At 44.7% G+C, this 18,934-nt stretch overlaps 1 long non-coding RNA gene across 1 annotated transcript; it reads left to right on the top strand.

The window, feature by feature from the left end:
* Positions 1–1,569: 1,569 nt before the first annotated feature.
* Positions 1,570–12,635, top strand: LOC120097798 (uncharacterized). Its single transcript, XR_005495547.2, has 2 exons — positions 1,570–11,863; positions 12,253–12,635. It is a non-coding gene; the product is annotated as an uncharacterized LOC120097798 (long non-coding RNA).
* Positions 12,636–18,934: the final 6,299 nt, after the last annotated feature.

Below are 18,934 nucleotides of genomic sequence, written 5' to 3'. Positions count from 1 at the left end.
AGTGGCTCCTGTTGTGTGTCTCTTTTAAAAATCTCCCTCAGGTTTATGTTATAATGGTTTATAGTAATTTAGGTCCTCCCCAAATCTATGGGCAGTTTTGCAAATGTTGTTACATTGCAGGTTTCAAGGGTCAGAGACAGGACTCCCTAGGGGCTACCATTTAACACATGTTCCCTAAGGAAAACCTCACCTTGTCCTGCCATAAATGTGGTGCTTTGCCAAGAAAGTGCAAGTTAAAGTTCAATCTGGGTGTTTACAGGGCAGTTCCAAGTGGCTTGCCACCCTATGTATTTTTTATGTTACTTGTTTATTTTAATGTATACAAGCGTTTTGCCTGCATGTATGCATATACACAAGATTCGTGCAGAACCAGCAGAGTTCAGACCAGGATATCTTATCCCCTGAACTTGGGTCAGTATATGGATGCTAGGAATTGGACCTTGGTCTTCTGGAAGAGTAGCCAGTGTGCTTAACTACTGAGCAGTCCTGCCACCTTAGTGTCATTATATGTGTTTTTTATATGTACTATAGCCATAGTTGTCGTACAGCTGTTAAAGAATATAAGATCTCGGGCTGGAGAGATGGCTCAGTGGTTAAGAGCACAACTGCTCTTCCAGAGGTCCTGAGTCCAAATCCCAGCAACCACATGGTGGCTCACAACCATCTGTAATGAGATCTGATGCCTTCTTCTGGTGTGTCTGAAGACAGCTACGGTGGACTAATATATAATAAATAAATCTTAAAAAAAAAACTCAAAGGCTAAATTCACAACCAAAAGTGTATAGAGTGAGCTCTGTGTGCGGATAAATGAAATGATCTGTCAAACATATTAAGTGAATAACAAAGGTATTCTGCCCATTATGTTAATAATGTTCACAAACACACACACACACACACACACACACACACACACACACACACACAAAATGGTACAAGGAAACTATGAAAATAATAGCAAAGAAAGATACTAGAGGTCTTGCTATAAGTAACAAACACACCCTGCTTTTCTCTTTGTGCCTGCTATAATTTGAACATAAATGACGCCCCCCACACACACACACACCCCAGACTCCTCTATGGTTTAACACCTGGTCTTCAGGTAGTTATGTTTGGGAGGATTGTGAAACCTTTGGGCCCCGAGGCCTAGCTAGCATTTGTAGGGCCAGGGTGAGTTATAGCTCTTCCTGACTGCTCAGGTGGCCTCACTAACTATCGCCCTCATGTTTCCTCTGCCACAGGCATGAACTGCTCTTGACACTGTGCCTTCCTGCCTGATGTACTTTATCTCCTGAACTCGGAGTCAGACTAAATCCATCCTCTCATTTCTGTTAGATATTTTGTCAGGGCAACGGGAAAATTAACCAGCATGTTGTCTTAAGCATTGTTTGATTTTCAAAATACTGTATATAATTTTTAAGCCAAAAGCAAAGCAAAAGAGGGCCAGAGAAATAGCTCAGTCAGTAAAGAACTTGCCTTGCAAGCAGGAGGAGATGAGCTGTATCCCCTCAACGCGGAGGTGGGGGGTGAGGGGGTAGGGGGGTGGGGTTGGGGGTGGCGGATGCCCAGGGTCATGGCATCTGCTTGGAAGCCCAGCAAGGCGGAGGCAGGGAGGAGGCAGAGACAGGAGGATCCTGGGCCTCCCTTCCCTACCTGCCAACAGAACCAAACCCAAGGCCAGTCTGAAAGGAGGAAGGTGGGGTTTCCGAGGATAATATCTGAGGTTGTCCTCCAGCCTCCCCCCGCCCCCATCAAAGTAATAGAAGCATATAATATTGATATCTTAAGGCTAAATTCGCAAGGTAAACTGTTTGACGCTGTGGCAATGCTAGGGTGTAAGTAGGCGGAGCCCTCTCCTGTCAATCAAGCTAAGTTCCAGGGTTACTCAGGGTGTTTCCTGGTATCACACACAGGGGAGAAAGTCCTCCTGCAGCGTGCGATCTTCCTACTGATCAGCAAATAGAGCTGGCCAGCCAGATTCTAATCTTTACTGCAGTGTTCCCAGGAAGCACTTGGATACCCAGTTAAATAGAGGCCTGACTTCTATACAGAGAGGCAAACCAGGCAAAGCCCATGTGGGACCCTTTGACTCTACACTCCAGTCAGATCTGTTAGTACTGGAACGTGCAACACAATTGTCCTTAGAGCCATGAAAAGCCCGACACTTGATGAACTGGGGTGGAACATGCAGTTGTATCAACTGGAGGGTGGGGCGCCTTAGACCACATCAGGCAACATCTTTCCAAAGAAATAGCTTCTTGTGACAGCGGGGTTAGGAAGCAGGAAAGAGAGTATGGTTGGCAGGCTCTATTGGAGGAAGACCTAAGGGAAAGGGGGAGCAAAAGGACACGATAAATAGGAGAGATGAGAATAAGGAGTGAGAGAAATAGGTGAGGTTACCTTCACAATCCAGGGCCATCTTCAAGAAATGGGTGAACTGTGTTCCATGAACCAGGTGCCACGAACAAAGCCACCTCAAAAAAAAAGATGACTATTGTGTTTTCTCTTACGAGGATCCTAGATTTCATGCATGTATGAAAGCACAAGTAACATGGTTTTAAATTTTGCAATGTGTTTTTAATAATAAAGCTTAAAATGAAATTTATTTCTGAAACTAATGAAAAGTAAAACCAAAACTTTCTAGTGAAACAAAGGGGACAAATAAAATGGAGAGAAACTGGAGAGATGAGAAGGGGAGAGGACAGGTTGGGGATTTAGCTCAGTGGTAGAGCGCTTGCCTAGGAAGCGCAAGGCCCTGGGTTCGATCCCCAGCTCCGGAAAAAAAAGAACCAAGAGAAGGGGAGAGGACACAGGTATGTATGAAAATGTCTTTACACTACACCGCACCAAGTTGGACAGCACTCAGCAGGGAGAGGCAGGTTGATCTCTATGAGTTCGAGCCCAGCCTGGTCTACATAGAGAATCCTAGGATAGCCAGGACTACACAGTGAGACAAACAAGCAAACAAACAGAAAACTTAAAATAATTACTATAGGGATTTAGCTCAGTGGTAGGCCCTGGGTTCGGTCCCCAGTTCCGAAAAAAAAGAAAAAAGAAAAAAAAAATAATTACTGAACTATTTGCAAATGCATATATGAAAAGAGATTTTGAAAAGCAAACTAAAACATATGCAATTTCGATTACTTTTAGTTAAAAAAAAAAAAAAAAGACAGTGACCCACTGGCCATTTCTCTTCTAGTTACTGCTGCTTAAACACTCATGTTAGAAGTGAAGCATGGGCTGAAATGAGAGAATTCTGGGGGCGCGATGTTTAGCCAAGGGGCTCTTGCAGAGCATCCTTGAGGCCCTAGGCCTGAACCCCAATACTAAAACCAACCAAACAGAAGCTGTTTTGTCAAAGGACATTCTTTTTCTGCTTTTTAAGACAGTCTCCATACCCTAGGTAGTCCAGGCTGGCCAAGCATTCATGGTCATCCTCCTGCCTAAGCTTCCCAGTGCTAGGATTATAGGTATGCACCACCACACCCGGCTTAAAGGCGAAGCTTCAACCTACACATTTAGCTTCTGTCTCGGCTGCTTTCTGACTGTGCCAGCCAATAAGATAATCAGGAAAGCACACCAACCAGTCAGGCCATACCTGTCAGCCTAGCCACCCTCACACAGATAAAGTACAAGGACAGCTTTTCAGTGTAAATAGCTTTTTTGAAGTGACAGGACTGAAAAAAGGAAGGATTCTCCTGACCTAATTTACATCCTTCGAAGCACAGCCAGCTTAGCTGGCCTCCTTTTCCAGCCAGTCCTAGCAGGAGGTGATCTGCACTGCCACACCCTTTCCTAAATGGTGGAGTCCGTACCCCCTTAGAGAGCTCTCCTGGCCAGCCATCTAATGGTTTAGGTGGGGAGGGGGATGTCAGTCATTTTGACTAATTATGGATTTTACATTTAACCTCAAACTTACAGATCCACCATCCCTTCCTTGTGAACGTGAATCCGATTGACTTTCCTGTGCCCCCACAACTACAACTACTGTCCTGGTTATGATCCAAACTGCCACCTTCCCAGAACTCCCTCATCAATTCATGCTTATTACAGTTAGTCTCTTACTGCATGGAGAGGGCCTTCTAGAAACCCAGTCTCAGCCAGGCAGTGGGTACACCCCTTCACTTGGGAGGCAGGTGGATCACTGACGAGGCCAGTCTGTTCTATCAGTGAGTTCCAGGATGCCTTGAACCTATCCCCCACCCCAAAAAAGAAAAGAGACTCAGTCTCTATTTCTCTTTAAAATAAATACAAGGACTGAAAAACCTGAAATACAGCTCAAGTCCAGGGACTGGGATATAGCTCAGTTGGTAGAGTGTCTGACATTCAGGAGGGCCTGAGTTCAATCCCCAATACCACAAAAATGGGACAGGGTAGTGCATGACTAATCCCAGTCCTGGGGAGGTCGAGACAGAAAAATCAGAAGTTCACCTCCAAGCTCGGCTACATTGTAAGTTCAGGGCCAGCCTGAACTAGATCAGGTTCTATCTCAAAAACCACAAGGACTACAAAAAAAAATATACCCGAATTCCATCTTCTCCCTCCCTACGTTTTTGCCATTCTTTACAGATCATGTAAGAACATTTCTAAGAAGCTGGGTGTGGTAGCCTGTCAAAACACAGTCCAAGAATGGAGTCCTATGAGATTTCTGACTTCTTGGAGAAAACTCCATGGGGAAAAAAAAAAAAAGAGTCTTGTGACTTTAATTTCTTCCAAAACAAAGAACTGTCCTTGGATTATGCTTGCGTGCCCCACCCAGGTGCAGTGGATGGGAGTGAGCTTCAGATTATTCACCACAGATGCTATTGTAACTTGTTTCTGTGGGATGGGCTCCTCTGCCATGTGCATTGTGATCTACACTGTAGAGGGATTTTAATCCAGCAAGATGGCTGCTCTGGCAAGGGATCCCATCCCAAAATATAATCTGGCTGGAAAGCAGACACACCACACACCTTTGCTCTCTCTGGCTGGAATGCAGACATGCCATGCCTTTAATCCCAAACAATGACCTCTAATTGAGGGGCAGACAAAGTGATGAATCAGAGAAAGAGTTGACAGAATGAGTCAAAGATAGGATATACCCGCCCGACTCTCACGAGGGTAGGAAAGAGGGGCTACTTAGAGGGAGGCAGTTTGAAGGAGTTCAGTTTTTTTTGTTTGGTTGGGTTTTTTTTTTTTTTTTTTTTGGTTTTTTTGTTTTGTGGAGCATCGTGATAGGCACGTTATTTTTATGGATGTGTTTAGGATGAAAAGGAGTGGGAGAAGCGAGAGGAGGAGGAAGGTGAAGGTGAAGGATCCTAGTTTGTTTTTTTTTAATTTTTTTTTTTCTGGAACTGAGGGCCAAACCCAGGGCCTTGTGCTTGCTAGGCAAGCAAGGACCCTAGTTCTTACTGAAGCATAAGAGCTATTAGGAGGCTTGGCCTGGTAGAAAGTAGGTAGGGTATGAGGACCCTAAGGGTTTTCGCCAGCTTTACACCCACCGCCTCAGGTCAAGATTAGGCCAAGTACCAGCTTCCCACCTCAAGTCAAGGCTAAGCCAAGTTCCATTCTCCACCCACAGTTCTTAGGAGGAGCAGGGACATTCTTGAAAATCTGCAGAATGTACTGACATAGTCACCTGACCCTCTGGTCCCAGAGTTGGAATGCATGTCATATGCTTGCTAGCCAATAGATTCAGAGGTCAATATGTTTAGCCAAAAAGTTTAAACTGTAACCTTGATGATGTAACCTGTACCCCTAAAAAGTATAAAAACTGCTTGTTATAGCCATTGAGGATTGCCTTCCAGTCACTCACCACAAGGGACTGATTGGAGGCGGACCCTGACTCACCAGAAAATAAACCTCTTGTGTTTGCATCGAACTCCATTCTACTTGGGGGGGGGGGGTCTCCCAGTAGGCAAGACTCACTTCGAGCCTTACAAAGGAATTATATACAAAGAGAAATGACAGAGACGGCCTCCTCCTTTAGCTCTTTGCGCTTTCTTTTTCTTTGTTTTTCGCATCCTTAGGATGTGCATGCCACGTCAGTCTCGCTTCATAAAATGCCATCATAATTTGGGGACATTTCCCATTAGCTTCTTTTGCAAGAACCAGATCGGCTTCATCTGTGTCTCCATTCAGTGCAGTTTTATTCAGACAGGTCAGTCAAATGCATTTCAGTTGAGTCCAGTTGAGCTCAGTTCAGACCACAACAGTTCAGTTTGTGGGGTCCAGAGACAGGTTTGTTTGTTTGTTTTATTTTTCAAGCAGAGCCCATTTGAAATGGTCAGCTCCGAGAGGAGTTTGATCCAGAACAGCTGAATTGAACCAACCAGCCAGAGTTCAGAAAATGCTAGAAAGGGTGTGTCTATTCAGCATAAGCGTCTCTTGGGGGCTGAAACATTCCATGCCCAGGTTAGCAGAGACTGGAAGCTGAAGTCTTTAAGGTTCCAATTTACAGAAGATTAGATTGAACGGGGCTAGACAGTTCCAAGCCTAGGCGTAGGAACAGCTGTGTAGGGACACTATGGGCTCAGCCCAAGCCACCTATAACTAAAGCTGGTCACACTCTCACCTCACCACTTTGAGGAAATGAAACCGACATTACAAAACACGTTATCCGTGTGACTCCTCTTAACTCTGAGCGTATAAATTGTCAGATGCTTTGAATTAAGAGGGCCACTGCGTGAGACTTTAGTTCATCTCATTTCTGGGCTCCGTTCTGCCAGGTTCCTGTCTCTAGAGCAGGGACAGACACAGTGACACAAGCCCTTTGTGCTAGCACTGGGGAGGCAGGGATAGGAAGATCTCTGAGTTTGAGGCTAGCATGGTCTACAGAGTGAGTTCCAAGGCAACATAGAGAGACCCTATCTCCACAAACAAAACAGACAAAGAAACAAAAATAACATTTCTATGTTAAGATGAAAAAAAAAAAAAAGAGCAAAAAGCCAGGCTTCCCAAATCATACGTTTTGACAGGTTTCCACCAGCAGAGCATTTCGAATATAATTAGCTGAGTCAGGACAGCTAATGGCCAGAAGTTATTTAAAAGTTTCTTAGCTGTGGGAACGTCCCACAAACAGGGAGACTCAGTGCAGGATCTGTCTTTATAGAAACCCAGTGATCCTGGCTTACTAAGACCCAGCCCAACACTTGGCAAAGAGGAGACAATCAAACAATATATTCAGAAGAAATAAAAGTAAAACACAGATATTTTATGTCAAAACCCTTGTAGTGATGATTTGGGGCCATTTTTTATGTTTTCTTTTTTCTTCCCTGTCACTCGCCCTGTCCTTCCCTTCCCTTTCCCCATCCCTTTCCTCCCCATCCCCCCCCTTCTCTCTCATTTCTAGGAATTAAAATCAGCATTCCAAGCAAATGTTTTACCACTGAGCTGCCCCAGCTTCTATAATTAAAAAAAAAAAACTGTAAAGATGTCTTAAATATATCTCTCTGGAAATTTCCCCTAAATTACCCGGGAGTCAGGGTACACAGGTTGGGACTGAACACCTAATCAATGTCCGTGATTAAGGAAATGTAACTCACACCTACTAGAATATTAGCCACCCCTCTCTTCTGGGAACTGGCCAGTCCTCCCACAGGTGTGGACTGCTGACAGCCATATCTCTCCCATGTGATCCCTCAGTTGGTCAAAGTGGACCATGGGATTACTCTGCACAGCCTAGTTCTCATCCCACGTGCTTCTTGCCGGCTGGGAACACTGGGAGTATCTGTAGATAGATACTTTGTTAAAAGTCAGTGGGGTCAGAGGGGTGGCTGGTAGGCATGCCTGTGGCTGTAAGTCAAGGATACCGCTAAACACCTTCTAATGCACAGCACAGCCCCACAGCAAACAATGATCTGACCTAACACGTCACTAAGTTTAGGTAATGTAAATCCAGTGGATGGGAATTCCTGGCCCTCATCACACATGAAGAAGAAGCAGGCAAGGTCACCCACAGAGAAGATGCTGGAGTTATAGACAGTTTTCTGATTCCTCCACTGTTTCTCTACTCAGCTCCTAGGAAGTACACAGGATTCAATCTAGGGCCTCAAGCATCGGAGAGGAACGCCCTACTACTACTGATCTGCTGTCCCAGAAAGTTTCTTAAGTCGCAATTTCAGGTCTTTCTGCATGTTTGTTTTTGCTTCCTTTCAATAAGGAATAATGCAGCATTCTACTCTTAAGAGAATCCTCGAAATAATACAAAGCGGAAAACACCCAGAAGCCAGGGTGTACCAGCACTGGGAAGGTAGAAGCGAAGTGGGAGGATCAAGAGTTCAAGGCTTGGGGCTGGGGATTTAGCTCAGTGGTAGAGCGCTTACCTAGGAAGCGCAAGGCCCTGGGTTCGGTCCCCAGCTCTGAAAAAAAAAAAAAGAACCAAAAAAAAAAAAAAAAAGAGTTCAAGGCTTGACTCAGCTACAGAGAAAGTTTGAGGACAGCTTAGAATACATGAAAGATCCTGTGTATAAAAGCAAGCAAACAAACAAAAACAAAGCAAAACAATATTAAGCCAAACCAAGCCATGATGCTAAGTACTAAGAGACAGGTAGGGCTGGAGCGATGGCTCAGTGGTTAAGAGCACTGGCTCCTCTTCTAAAGGTCCTGAGTTCAAATCCCAACAACCACATGGTGGCTTACAACCATCTATAATAGGATTTGATGCTGTCTTCTGGTATATATATATATATATATATAAATATATATCCTTTAAAAGGAAAGAAAAGGAGATGGGTAATTCAGGGTATTTTGAGACTCCAGAATGGTAGAATTTCCCTGAGGTCAGGAGAAAACCCTATAATGTGTGACAGCTACTCTGAGAACTCAAGCAAAGAGGGAGAAAGCATGGCCAAGCAAGTGTGTGTTTGTGTGTTGTTTTTTTTTTTTTTAAGATCCCAACCATTCAATTTTACAAAATGAAGACTCAAGAGTCAGATGTTGGGGTGAGAGCCTGCCTACTCAGAGAGACAGAGAAAGCACCCGACTGACCTCCTCAACTGATGTCCCACAAGGGAAAAGCTCTTTCTCCTTCTCCGTGCTCTCTTAAATATCCTTCAACTCAAAGACCCTCCCTTCTGTTTACTTATGCTCACTTCCTGTCAGCTGTTCGCTTGCTCCACCTCTTGACCTGTGGCTGACTTTATTTGGCTCTTGGATTGAAGGTGTGCGCTAGGGCTGAACCACACCACAACTAGAAACAGGTTTTTCCAGTCCACAGTCTCCAGGTTCACAATGTGATCAAATATCCTCCAACAAGTATGCGTGTGTACAAATGTCCATAAAGGAAACAGCATGCCAAGTGCCTGGGAGGATCAAGGGTTTGGTGTAGCCGTCTGTCTGTCTGTCCGTCTATCTGTCTGAAAGCTCCAGTTCTGCTTTCCTCTGCATTGCAGGGGACAAAAAGCTAGCAAGTTCATTTCCCAGATCTCTGCCAACTGGCTATTGGCCAGGCCTGGCCAGTGGAAAGCTGTGGAGGAAGACAATACTGGGTGGTCTGTCTGTGAGTGTGTGTGTGTGTGTGTGTGTGTGTGTGTGTGTGTGCCTGAGTGTGTGTGTGCCTGAGTGTGTCTGTGTGTATGTGTGTATGTGTGTGTGTCTGTGTGTGCCTGAGTGTGTCTGTGTGTGCCTGAGTGTGTCTGTGTGTGCCTGAGTGTGTCTGTGAGTGTGTGTATGTCTATGTGTGTGTCTGTGTGTGTGTTTCTGTGTGTTTGTCTGTGTGTGTGTGAGTGTGTATGTGTGTGTGCCTGAGTGTGCCTGAGTGTGTGTGTGCCTGAGTATGTGTGTGTGCCTGAGTGTGTGTGTGCCTGAGTGTGTCTGTGTGTATGTGTGTGTCTCTGTGTGTGTGTCTGTGTGTGTGTGCCTGAGTGTATGTCTGTGAGTGTGTGTGTCTGTGTGTATGTGTGTGTGCCTGAGTGTGTCTGTGAGTGTGTGTGTCTGTGTGTGTGTGCCTGAGAGTGTGTGTGTATGTGTGTGTGTCTGTGTGTGCCTGAGTGTGTCTGTGAGTGTGTCTGTGTGTGCCTGAGTGTGTGTGTATGTCTATGTGTGTGTCTGTGAGTGTGTGCGTGTGTGTGTGTTTCTGTGTGTATGTCTGTGAGTGTGGTGTGTCTATATATGCATTTTTGTGTGTGTCTGTGTGTGTGTCACGTTCCTCCACATTGCTAGTGTCTCTACTAGTGGCAGCTGCAGCAGCCAGTGAGTAAGTCCTCCTGGGTTCACCAGCAGCCGTGACAGGCACACTACATCATCTTCCGCGGCAGTGGTGGTAATGACAGAGGATACCTCTGCACTCCATTCAACAGCGCACCAGTCACAGACAGCATTGTTTGCCAAGGCTGGAGAGCATCATTTTCACACTTCTCCAGCCTAGCTTCATGCAGCCATAAATCTCTGGGGAGACATATTTTTAACACTTCCATTTATCATATTGTCTGTGTTTTAAATACCTTCTGACTGGACCCTAAAATAACCACTGAGTCAGACAGTAAGCAGAGCTGTGGTGAGCGATTTGGTTCAATAGGCAACAGCAGCAGATGGTGCAAGCTTGTGTTAAGAAATGATAAGGTATTTGGACTTTGTTCTGAGAGCAGTGGAGCCCCCACCGAAGACTTAAACACATACCAAGGATCAAACACAGTCTTCCCCATGCTTTTGCACACAAGTGCTGGATGGCTGAACTACTCCTCAGTGCAAGGTTTTAAATAGATGTGTACTTTATAAATCTCTATCTTCATGGTCGCATGACATAGTAATTTTTGAACCAATGTTTAGAAAACAAAACAAAACAAAAACAAAACCCCACTTTTCAAAACATCCAGAAGAGCTGGTACTAAATCCTTGTCTTTTTGTTTTTGAGACCCTGTACATATATATACAGTGTGTGTATGTGTGTGTATATGTATGTATGTATACCCTTGGCTGGCCTCCAACTGATAGAGATCCACTGTCCTTTGCCTCCTGAGTTCTGGGATTAGAAGTAGTTACCACCATGCCTGTCCTCCATTTCTTTGTTTCTTTCTTTTTCCCCTTCTTTTCCCTCCCTCCTCCTTCCTTCCTTCCTTCCTTCCTTCCTTCCTTCCTTTCTCTCTTCAGTACTAGCGATGGAATGCAGGGCACAATGGATGCTAGGTAAGCACTTTACTACTGAACTGTGTGCCTGCCACCCTTTTCCCCGTTGCATTTAATCCTAACTGATCCTGGCCATCTGCCCATGTCTCCCATTCATTCTCCTTCCATGTGTTCAGCACTTTTCAGAGTGCCGGGAGTGTAACTGTAGACAAGGCAGATTATATCCCTACCTTGGTGGACTCTGACATTCTAGTTGGCAGGCAAAGAACAAGTGAGGAAAATCACGTACAATTTAATAAAGCAATGGGAAGCAAATGGGTAGAATACTGACGGAACATTGCCGGAGGGGAAGTGGGGAGAGCTAGCTGTGTGAAAACGCTCAGGGAGGAAGTGGAAGTTGATAGCTACAGAACCCAGCAGAGCGCACATGTCTTAGGTGGTTAAAGTGAGATTCTAGGACCTGAAAAGCTAATGGGTGCGGACTGTACTCATCCAGAAGCGAAGACACAGCACAAGACAGATGGAGGATCCTGCGGGGGCTTGATGAAGCAAGCCCTGGGAGCGGTATTATCGGCCTTGCTTCTGTTTCTTCCCTAATACAAAATATATGCAGAGGCACGGAAATGATCAGATTCATTTTTCGGAAGATGGCGGATTTAGAATACAGAGGGGAAGACTGTTGGGAAAGCTTAATGAGAGACTATTGCAGTGGCCCAGGAGAGGAGAGCCCGGCCAGGATTAGAGCGCACGCATGTTCTTTCCTTAACCTGAGTTTCTTCCTTTGTAAGGGGAGAGAGGCAGACAGTCCCTCCAAAGTGCTCAGGTATGGGGAAGACTCCAATCTGAGGCCGCACGTCAAGACTTGAAATATGTATAAGATTGATGTATTTCCCCCGTTCTCTACCAGCCAATCTACTTCCCCTTCCTCAGGTTTCACAGCGGCAGGAGCTAAGAACATCTGTGGCCTTACAGACCGCTGAACCAGTTAGCGGCTCTAAAGTTACATCACCATGGATAGCTTTTGTTGCTTACCTAGTTGTTTATGGAGACGGGGGGGGGGGGGGTTGTGAGGTGGGGATGGGGTGGAGGGGTGGGAGGTGTAGGTAGGTACTGATGCAAGAACCAAAAATGGCTGCAGAGTTGCAGTTGGGCTCAGTCTGGAAAGGTTGATTCCGTTCGGGTGTCTAATTTTGCTTCTTATTCTTCCTGCAGGGCTATTGGACCTGTACTGCCAACAACGTGAAACTTCTGTCTAAAGGACCTTTGCAAGCCTTAAAGTCAGTGCTCGTGTCCCAGTGCCTTTACGTTTCTTGGTGACTGTCTCTTTGAGGAAATACTGTTCTTTCAAAACAACAATGGTATAACTCAGCTGATACACATAAAAGCCTCTTTGATATTCTGAGGGTGGGCGGCTGGGGAGATGGCTCAGCGGTTAAGAGCATTGACTGCTCTTCCAGAGGTCCTGAGTTCCAACCCCAGCAACCACATGGTGGCTCACAACCATCTCTAAAAGGGATCTGTTTCCCGATTCTGACGAGCATGAAAACAGAGCATTTATGTACATAAAATACATAAATAAAAAAAGATATTCTGAGTGTGGTGGCAAACTAATTACTACATTTTAATCACTTTAAAAATGGCTTTCCCATGTCAGGTCAAAAATATAAGCATCGTGGGCTGGAGAGATGGCTCAGTGGTTAAGAGCACTGACTCTTCTTCCAGAGGTCATGAGTTCAAATCCCAGCAACCACATGGTGGCTCACAACCATCTGTAATGAGATCTGATGTCCTCTTCTGGTGTGTCTGAAGACAGCTACAGTGTACTTATATTTAATAAATAAATAAATGTTTTTAAAAAATATAAGCATCATGACTTTGATGCCTTAAAAACTGGTAATTGGTAATTTTTTCTTTCTCCTTTTCTTTCCTCCTCCTCCTCGTCCTCGTCCTCGTCCTCCTCATCCTGCATCTCATCCTCCTCCTCCTCATCCTCCTGCTCATCCTCCTCCTCCTCATCCTCCTGCTCATCCTCCTCCTCCTCATCCTCCTCCTCATCCTCCTCCTCCTCCCCCTTTCTTCTTCCTTCTTCCTTCTCCTTCTTCTTTCTTCTTCTTCTTTTCTTGAGACAGAGTCTCTCTGTGTAATCCTGGCTATCCTAGAACTTGATCTATTGATCAGGTTGGCCCCAAACTCCCAGAGATCCCTCTGCTTCTGCCTCGAGAATGCTGGGATTAAAAGTATGTACTGCCACCGCTTGACTCAGTATCTTCCCTTTTGTTCTGTTTGTTTGTTTGTTTGTTTGTTTGTTTTTCACTCTACATCCTTCTCATTGCCTACCTCCCAGTCACCACCTCTCACAATCCTTCTTCCCTCCCTTTCTTCTCTGAGCACTTGGGAGGCTCCCCTAGGTATATCCCTACCAGGGTGCATCAAGCCTTTTTGAGACTAGGCTCATCCTCTCCCACTGAGGCCAGACAAGACAGCCAGCTAGGCCCCCAGAGACTGAAACACCAACCAAAGAGCATTTCAGGCTGCCTACCTAGGCCTCTCTGCACATGTATAGCAGACGTTCTGTTTGGCCTTCATGTAGGTCCTGTACAACCGGAGAGGGGGCTATACCAAAAGCTGTTCCTGTAGGTAGGATGTGTTCTTCAGTGGTCCCTTCTTAAGGCAGCAGCTGTTTTGCAAAGAAAAGGTCGGAGATGCTCACTATTAGATAACCAGGTTTAATATCCCATTATTTTGCACTTAAGGTTTTTCTTATAAAAATTTATTTAGCTTTCAACCTGTATATCAACTCAAGGTTCTCTGTAGCTTTGATTATTTACTTAAACATATTCTTGTGTATAGATGTGCATTCACCTTGTATGAGAGAGGGTCTCTCACATGGCTGGAGCTTACCAAGTCTGCTAGACTGGCCAAGCCTAGAGATCCTTGAGTCCCTCTTTAGTGCTGGGATAACAAGCATGTGTCACTGTGCCTGGCCTTCACATGGTTTATGGGACCAAGCTTGGGTCCTTGTGATTGATTGGTAAGTACTTTACCCACTGAACTGTTTTATCAGTCTTACTGTTTTGTATAGCTTTAAATAGCTATCCTCTTCCTCCTCAGAGAGGTCTGCTATCCAGTAACATACTTCTTAAATCCTTTGTGGAGTGAAGAAATGTTAAAAAAAAAAAAGTCACAGTGTCGCAGTTGCTGGACAGTTGCCTGTGCTCATCATTCTAGCGCCTGGGAGGCTGAGGCCGGAAGGTAGAGAGTTGGAGGCCAACCATTATAGCAAGATCCTGACTCAGAAACAAAGCAAAAGCAAAAGAAAAAAGGTCCCCTAAAAACAACATTCTTTCATCTGAATTCTTTAACTATGAGAAAAGACATTTGCTTTGAGGAGTGACTGTTCAGCTGGACTTGAGAGTAAAGCTTGAGTGAGATCTTCAACCTTTGTTAAATCCACTAGGTTTGCAGTCACATGCAGGAAACACCAGTTCTCCGTCAGCTGACAGCCATAAAAAAATCATTTATTCAGACCACGTGGTCTGAAACCGTGGATTGGACTTTGTGTAGGACTGCCTAACCAAATGCAGAAGTTGTAGAAAATTTGGCAAAAGTAAAAAAAAATTTTAAAAATGGAATTCAAAAGGATCAAAAATCAATTTAAAATTAGACAGAGTGTGGTGAATGGAGGAGGATTCAGGCCACACTTGCCTCTGTCGATCCTTGCTTGTACAGATCCGATGTAGCCTGTTTGTTTGTTTGTTTTGTTTGAGACAGGGTCTCTCTATGTACTTCTGGCTATCTGGAACTTACTATGTGGATCAGGCTAGCCTCAAACTCACAGAGATCCTCCTGCCTCTGCCACCTGAGTGCTGGGATTGAAGCGTATATCACCAAACCCACACAGCCTTGTTGCTGAAGACATAACATGTTCACACTTCCTGGTATATGTCAAGTGAGGGCTGCCCCAAACACTTCGGCTCAGATGGGGGACCAGTGTATGTTACAGATGGCAGTGTCTTCGGTGTGCATACAGTCATCTGTTGTTGTAGAAACCATGCTTTAATTGTGAAAGCAGAATGGGCGTTCTCTACCACTGTTCGTCACCATTAATTATCAAATCAGTGCATCTGTGGATTGGATTATTAGAATGCTTGATTCTAAACCTTGGGGACTGATTTGTAGATTTGCGTGCATGCCACAATATTAAGTGCATTTTAACATGGGATTAGGACAGAACTTTCAACACTTTTGAGACAGTTCCACATATACACCTGTCATGTAATATGATATACTTAGAGATGGCAGTGCTCTCGGCAATGTTGATTATAAAATCAAAACCGTCAATTGACCCTGACAAAGGCTGAAGCTGCTCTCCGGACTGCAATGTCAATGTCCAGCACATCCAAGTCCTTAGTATGCAGCTTTGCTTCAACTTTTAATAAATAGTAAATTTATATGTATACCAAAGAATTGTCGTAAAGTAAAAATCTTTATATTTTTATCTGCAAACAACGATTTGCAGATAAAAATGTACGTGTATGGGCTGGAGAGATGGCTCAGTGGTTAAGAGCACTGACTGCTCTTCCAGAGGTCCTGAGTTCAATTCCCAGCAACCACATGGTGGCTCACCACTGTCTGTTTTGGGATCTGTTGCCCTCTGGTGTGTCTACTACAGTGCACTCATATAGAATAAATAAATCTTTTAAAAAATGTACGTGGGGGCTGGAGAGATGGCTCAGTGGTTAAGAGCACTGACTGCTCTTCCAGAGGTCCTGAGTTCAAATCCCAGCAACCACATGGTGGCTCACAACCATCTGTAATGGAATCCAATGCCCTCTTCTGGTATGTCAGAAGACAGCTACAGTGTACTCAAAAAATGTACGTGTATACCTAGAGTTGCATAAAAATTTGTCGGGTTTAGAAAGGGCTACTAGTGGGAGAAGTTTAAAAAGCCCCTTGTCAGGGCTGGGGATTTAGCTCAGTGGTAGAGCGCTTGCCTAGCAAGCGCAAGGCCCTGGGTTCGGTCCCCAGCTCCGGAAAAAAGAAAAAAAAAAAAAAAAAAAAGGAAGAAAAGCAGACTTGGAGGAACAAAGTGGGAGGCGCCAGGAGAGGAGTCCCCTCTGCTCACCGCCTGTTAAACCTTTCCCACTTGGGACAGTTGTCACTTTCTATACCTGATTAGCTCTCCTTCGGCAGGTGAAGAGCTGCTTCCAAACTGCTTCGGGTTTCCTTATGCTTCCCACTCAAAGGTGGTCCGCAGGCAGCTTGTCTAAGACCAGCATCACCACATTCATCCTCTACTCCCAGAAACCACAGGATGCAGACTGGGATCTCATCCCCATTCAGTCGTATCCTTCCTTAGGACTGAATGGGATACATTGTCTGAGGCTGCAGTTGACACATTCGCAACAATAAGCAGCACAAAACAAGTCCTGAAGACTTTAGATCCTATCTTAAGGACTCTGCCAGTTTGTTGGTGAGCCATTCATCCTGTCACTTGGCTCAGCAAACTGTCACGTGTTAGATAACTTTATGAAATGCATGCTCCCAGTCTCCTGGGAAGGCTGATTGAGCAGACGCAGACGGTCTCTAGCTACACCAAAGGGAGGACATATGTAGCACTGGGTGGTATTGTTTCAGACAATGTCCGGGTGATACAGTTTCCCTTTATTCTGTTGCCAGTGAATTTCTGCCTTCCGGAAGGCTTTAAAAATGCTGGATTAGGTCATCAGAGTGGAGCAGTCCAACATTCTGTAGTTCCAGAGTTATGCCTCTGAGGGCTACAATTGTACAGGATATCCTCTGAGCCAAACAGCTGTGCCCACTGGCCAAAGATCATCCCAACTGGGTTGGTTGGCTCTTTACATCCCCTCATAGAGGGTGAGTGGAAGCTCACCTGAGAATCTAGAAACTCCCAAGCAACTGTTGTTTGAAACTCTGACCTAACTGCTTATGGCCTCAGGGGTGCCTAGAGAATAAAGACCAGGGAAGGTTAGGGGAGGGCTCTCCATCTGTATAGCTATGGGAAAGCCATCATTCTTGCTTGGTAAAGACTTTCTGGTGTGGCCTTGTCTGGGAGGAGCACTCCACACCCCTATGGTAACCCCTCACCTATGCCCAGTAATCTCATTGTCTCCTCAGAGTGAACTTTGGTGAACTCACGCCCCAGTTTGTTGTTGGGACCTTGGTGGGAGGGGTGGAAGTTGTATTTGAAAAGGAGGGAGCACTGGCTCTCAGACTTCACTGTAACACACAAGTGATTGAAAAAACACCTGGGTACCATAATGTTTTTGGTTTTCTTGAGGGACACCGGGGAAAGTTTAGCCTTTTCTGTGGCTGCCCTTGCATCCGTTGGTGTGGGTAATTGGCATGGTAATTGTGATGGACTGCAAAAGTGGCTTGTGAATGGTTTGCCAAACCTCTATTCCCCATAAATGAGAAAGTAATAAAAACTTTTCGTATACCCAATGTGTACCTTTGGACACTTAGAAATGAGCTGCAGTTGCAGCCTTAAATAGGTTCCAGTGTGTGTATGTTTTCCTGATGGAGGATTTCTTAGGAAAGTGATGTTATATTATGAGCTAAAAGTTCCTAGAAAATATGTTTTTCTTCTTCTCCTCCTCCTTCCTCCCCTTCCTCCTCTTATTCTTCTTCTCCTTCTTCTATGAGACATCTCTGAAACAATGTCCAGTGACAAAGGAACCAATTTCAGTGAACAAACTAAAAAGCAGTTTAGTCAGGTGCGGTGAGCACCATTGAATTGCCGCTTTCCCTGTCACCTAATTCTTCTGGACTTCTCAAGAAGATCTATGAGGCTTAGAAAGTGGAAGTCGGCATGGTAGGAGGCTTGAGAGGCTGAGGCAGGAGGATTGTAAATTTGAGACCAGCCTTGACACCATAATGAGTTTGAGGGCAAACAGCTATATATACTGAAACTGTGTTTCTAAAGAATAAAATCAAAGTTGACAAATAGCTGAATTTATGGTATTGGTAATACTGTTTTGAATGTCAATCTGATTAGCTTCCATTAAACAGTTTGATCTCTGATAATTTGGGAATGTCTATACCTTGAATAGTGCCTCATGCGTTTTTTTCGCTTTCCCCAATTCTGTCATATAAGCATTATAAGGTTTTATTTATTTATTTATTTATTTATTTATTTATTTATTTATTTATTTGAGACAGAGTTTCTTTGTGTAGCCTTGGCTGCCCTGGAACTCTGTAGACTAGGTTGCCCTGGGTCCCAAGGATCTACCTACCTTTACCTCCTCCCAAGCACTTGTAGGGGGTTAAAGGCACACCACTACCCGGCACATTGTAAGATTTTTTTTTCCTCCACCTTTATTAAATTGGGTATTTCTTATTTACATTTCAAGTGTTATTCCCTTTCCCAGTTTCCAGGCCAACACATTGTAAGGTTTTTAGTACATTATGCCAGAGTCTATTTTCATCAAGTACAAGTATTTCGGAATATCTCAGGTCATTTCAGGAAATGACATCAGAGAAAGCTTGCCTTTCTATCTGATTGGGAAAGAAGCTGCCAAGTTGTTTTTAAAGACAGGGTTTCATGTAGCCCAGGTCTGCCTGGACCTAGCTTTGAGGCAGATGACCTTTAATTCCTAACTCTCTTGCCTCCACCCACCAAGTGCTAGGATTATGGGTGTGAACCACCACACATAGCCTGATTCCAAGTTCTTTTTTTTTTTTTTTTTTTTTCTGATTCCAAGTTCTTATAGTATGGACATGTTCTTCTATGTGACTGCGTAAGTGGTGAGTGCCTGTAGAAGCCAGACTTCAACCTCAAGTGCTGTTTCTTAGGAGCGATCTCTTATTCTCCAAGACACAGTCTCACTGGGACCTGGGACTCATGGATTGGGGTAGACAGGCAGGGCAGCAA

The sequence above is a fragment of the Rattus norvegicus genome, chromosome 17 (assembly GCF_036323735.1).
Source record: "Rattus norvegicus strain BN/NHsdMcwi chromosome 17, GRCr8, whole genome shotgun sequence".
In the NCBI taxonomy this organism is placed as follows: Eukaryota; Metazoa; Chordata; class Mammalia; order Rodentia; family Muridae; genus Rattus; species Rattus norvegicus.
This window is presented reverse-complemented; position numbering and strand designations above follow the sequence as displayed.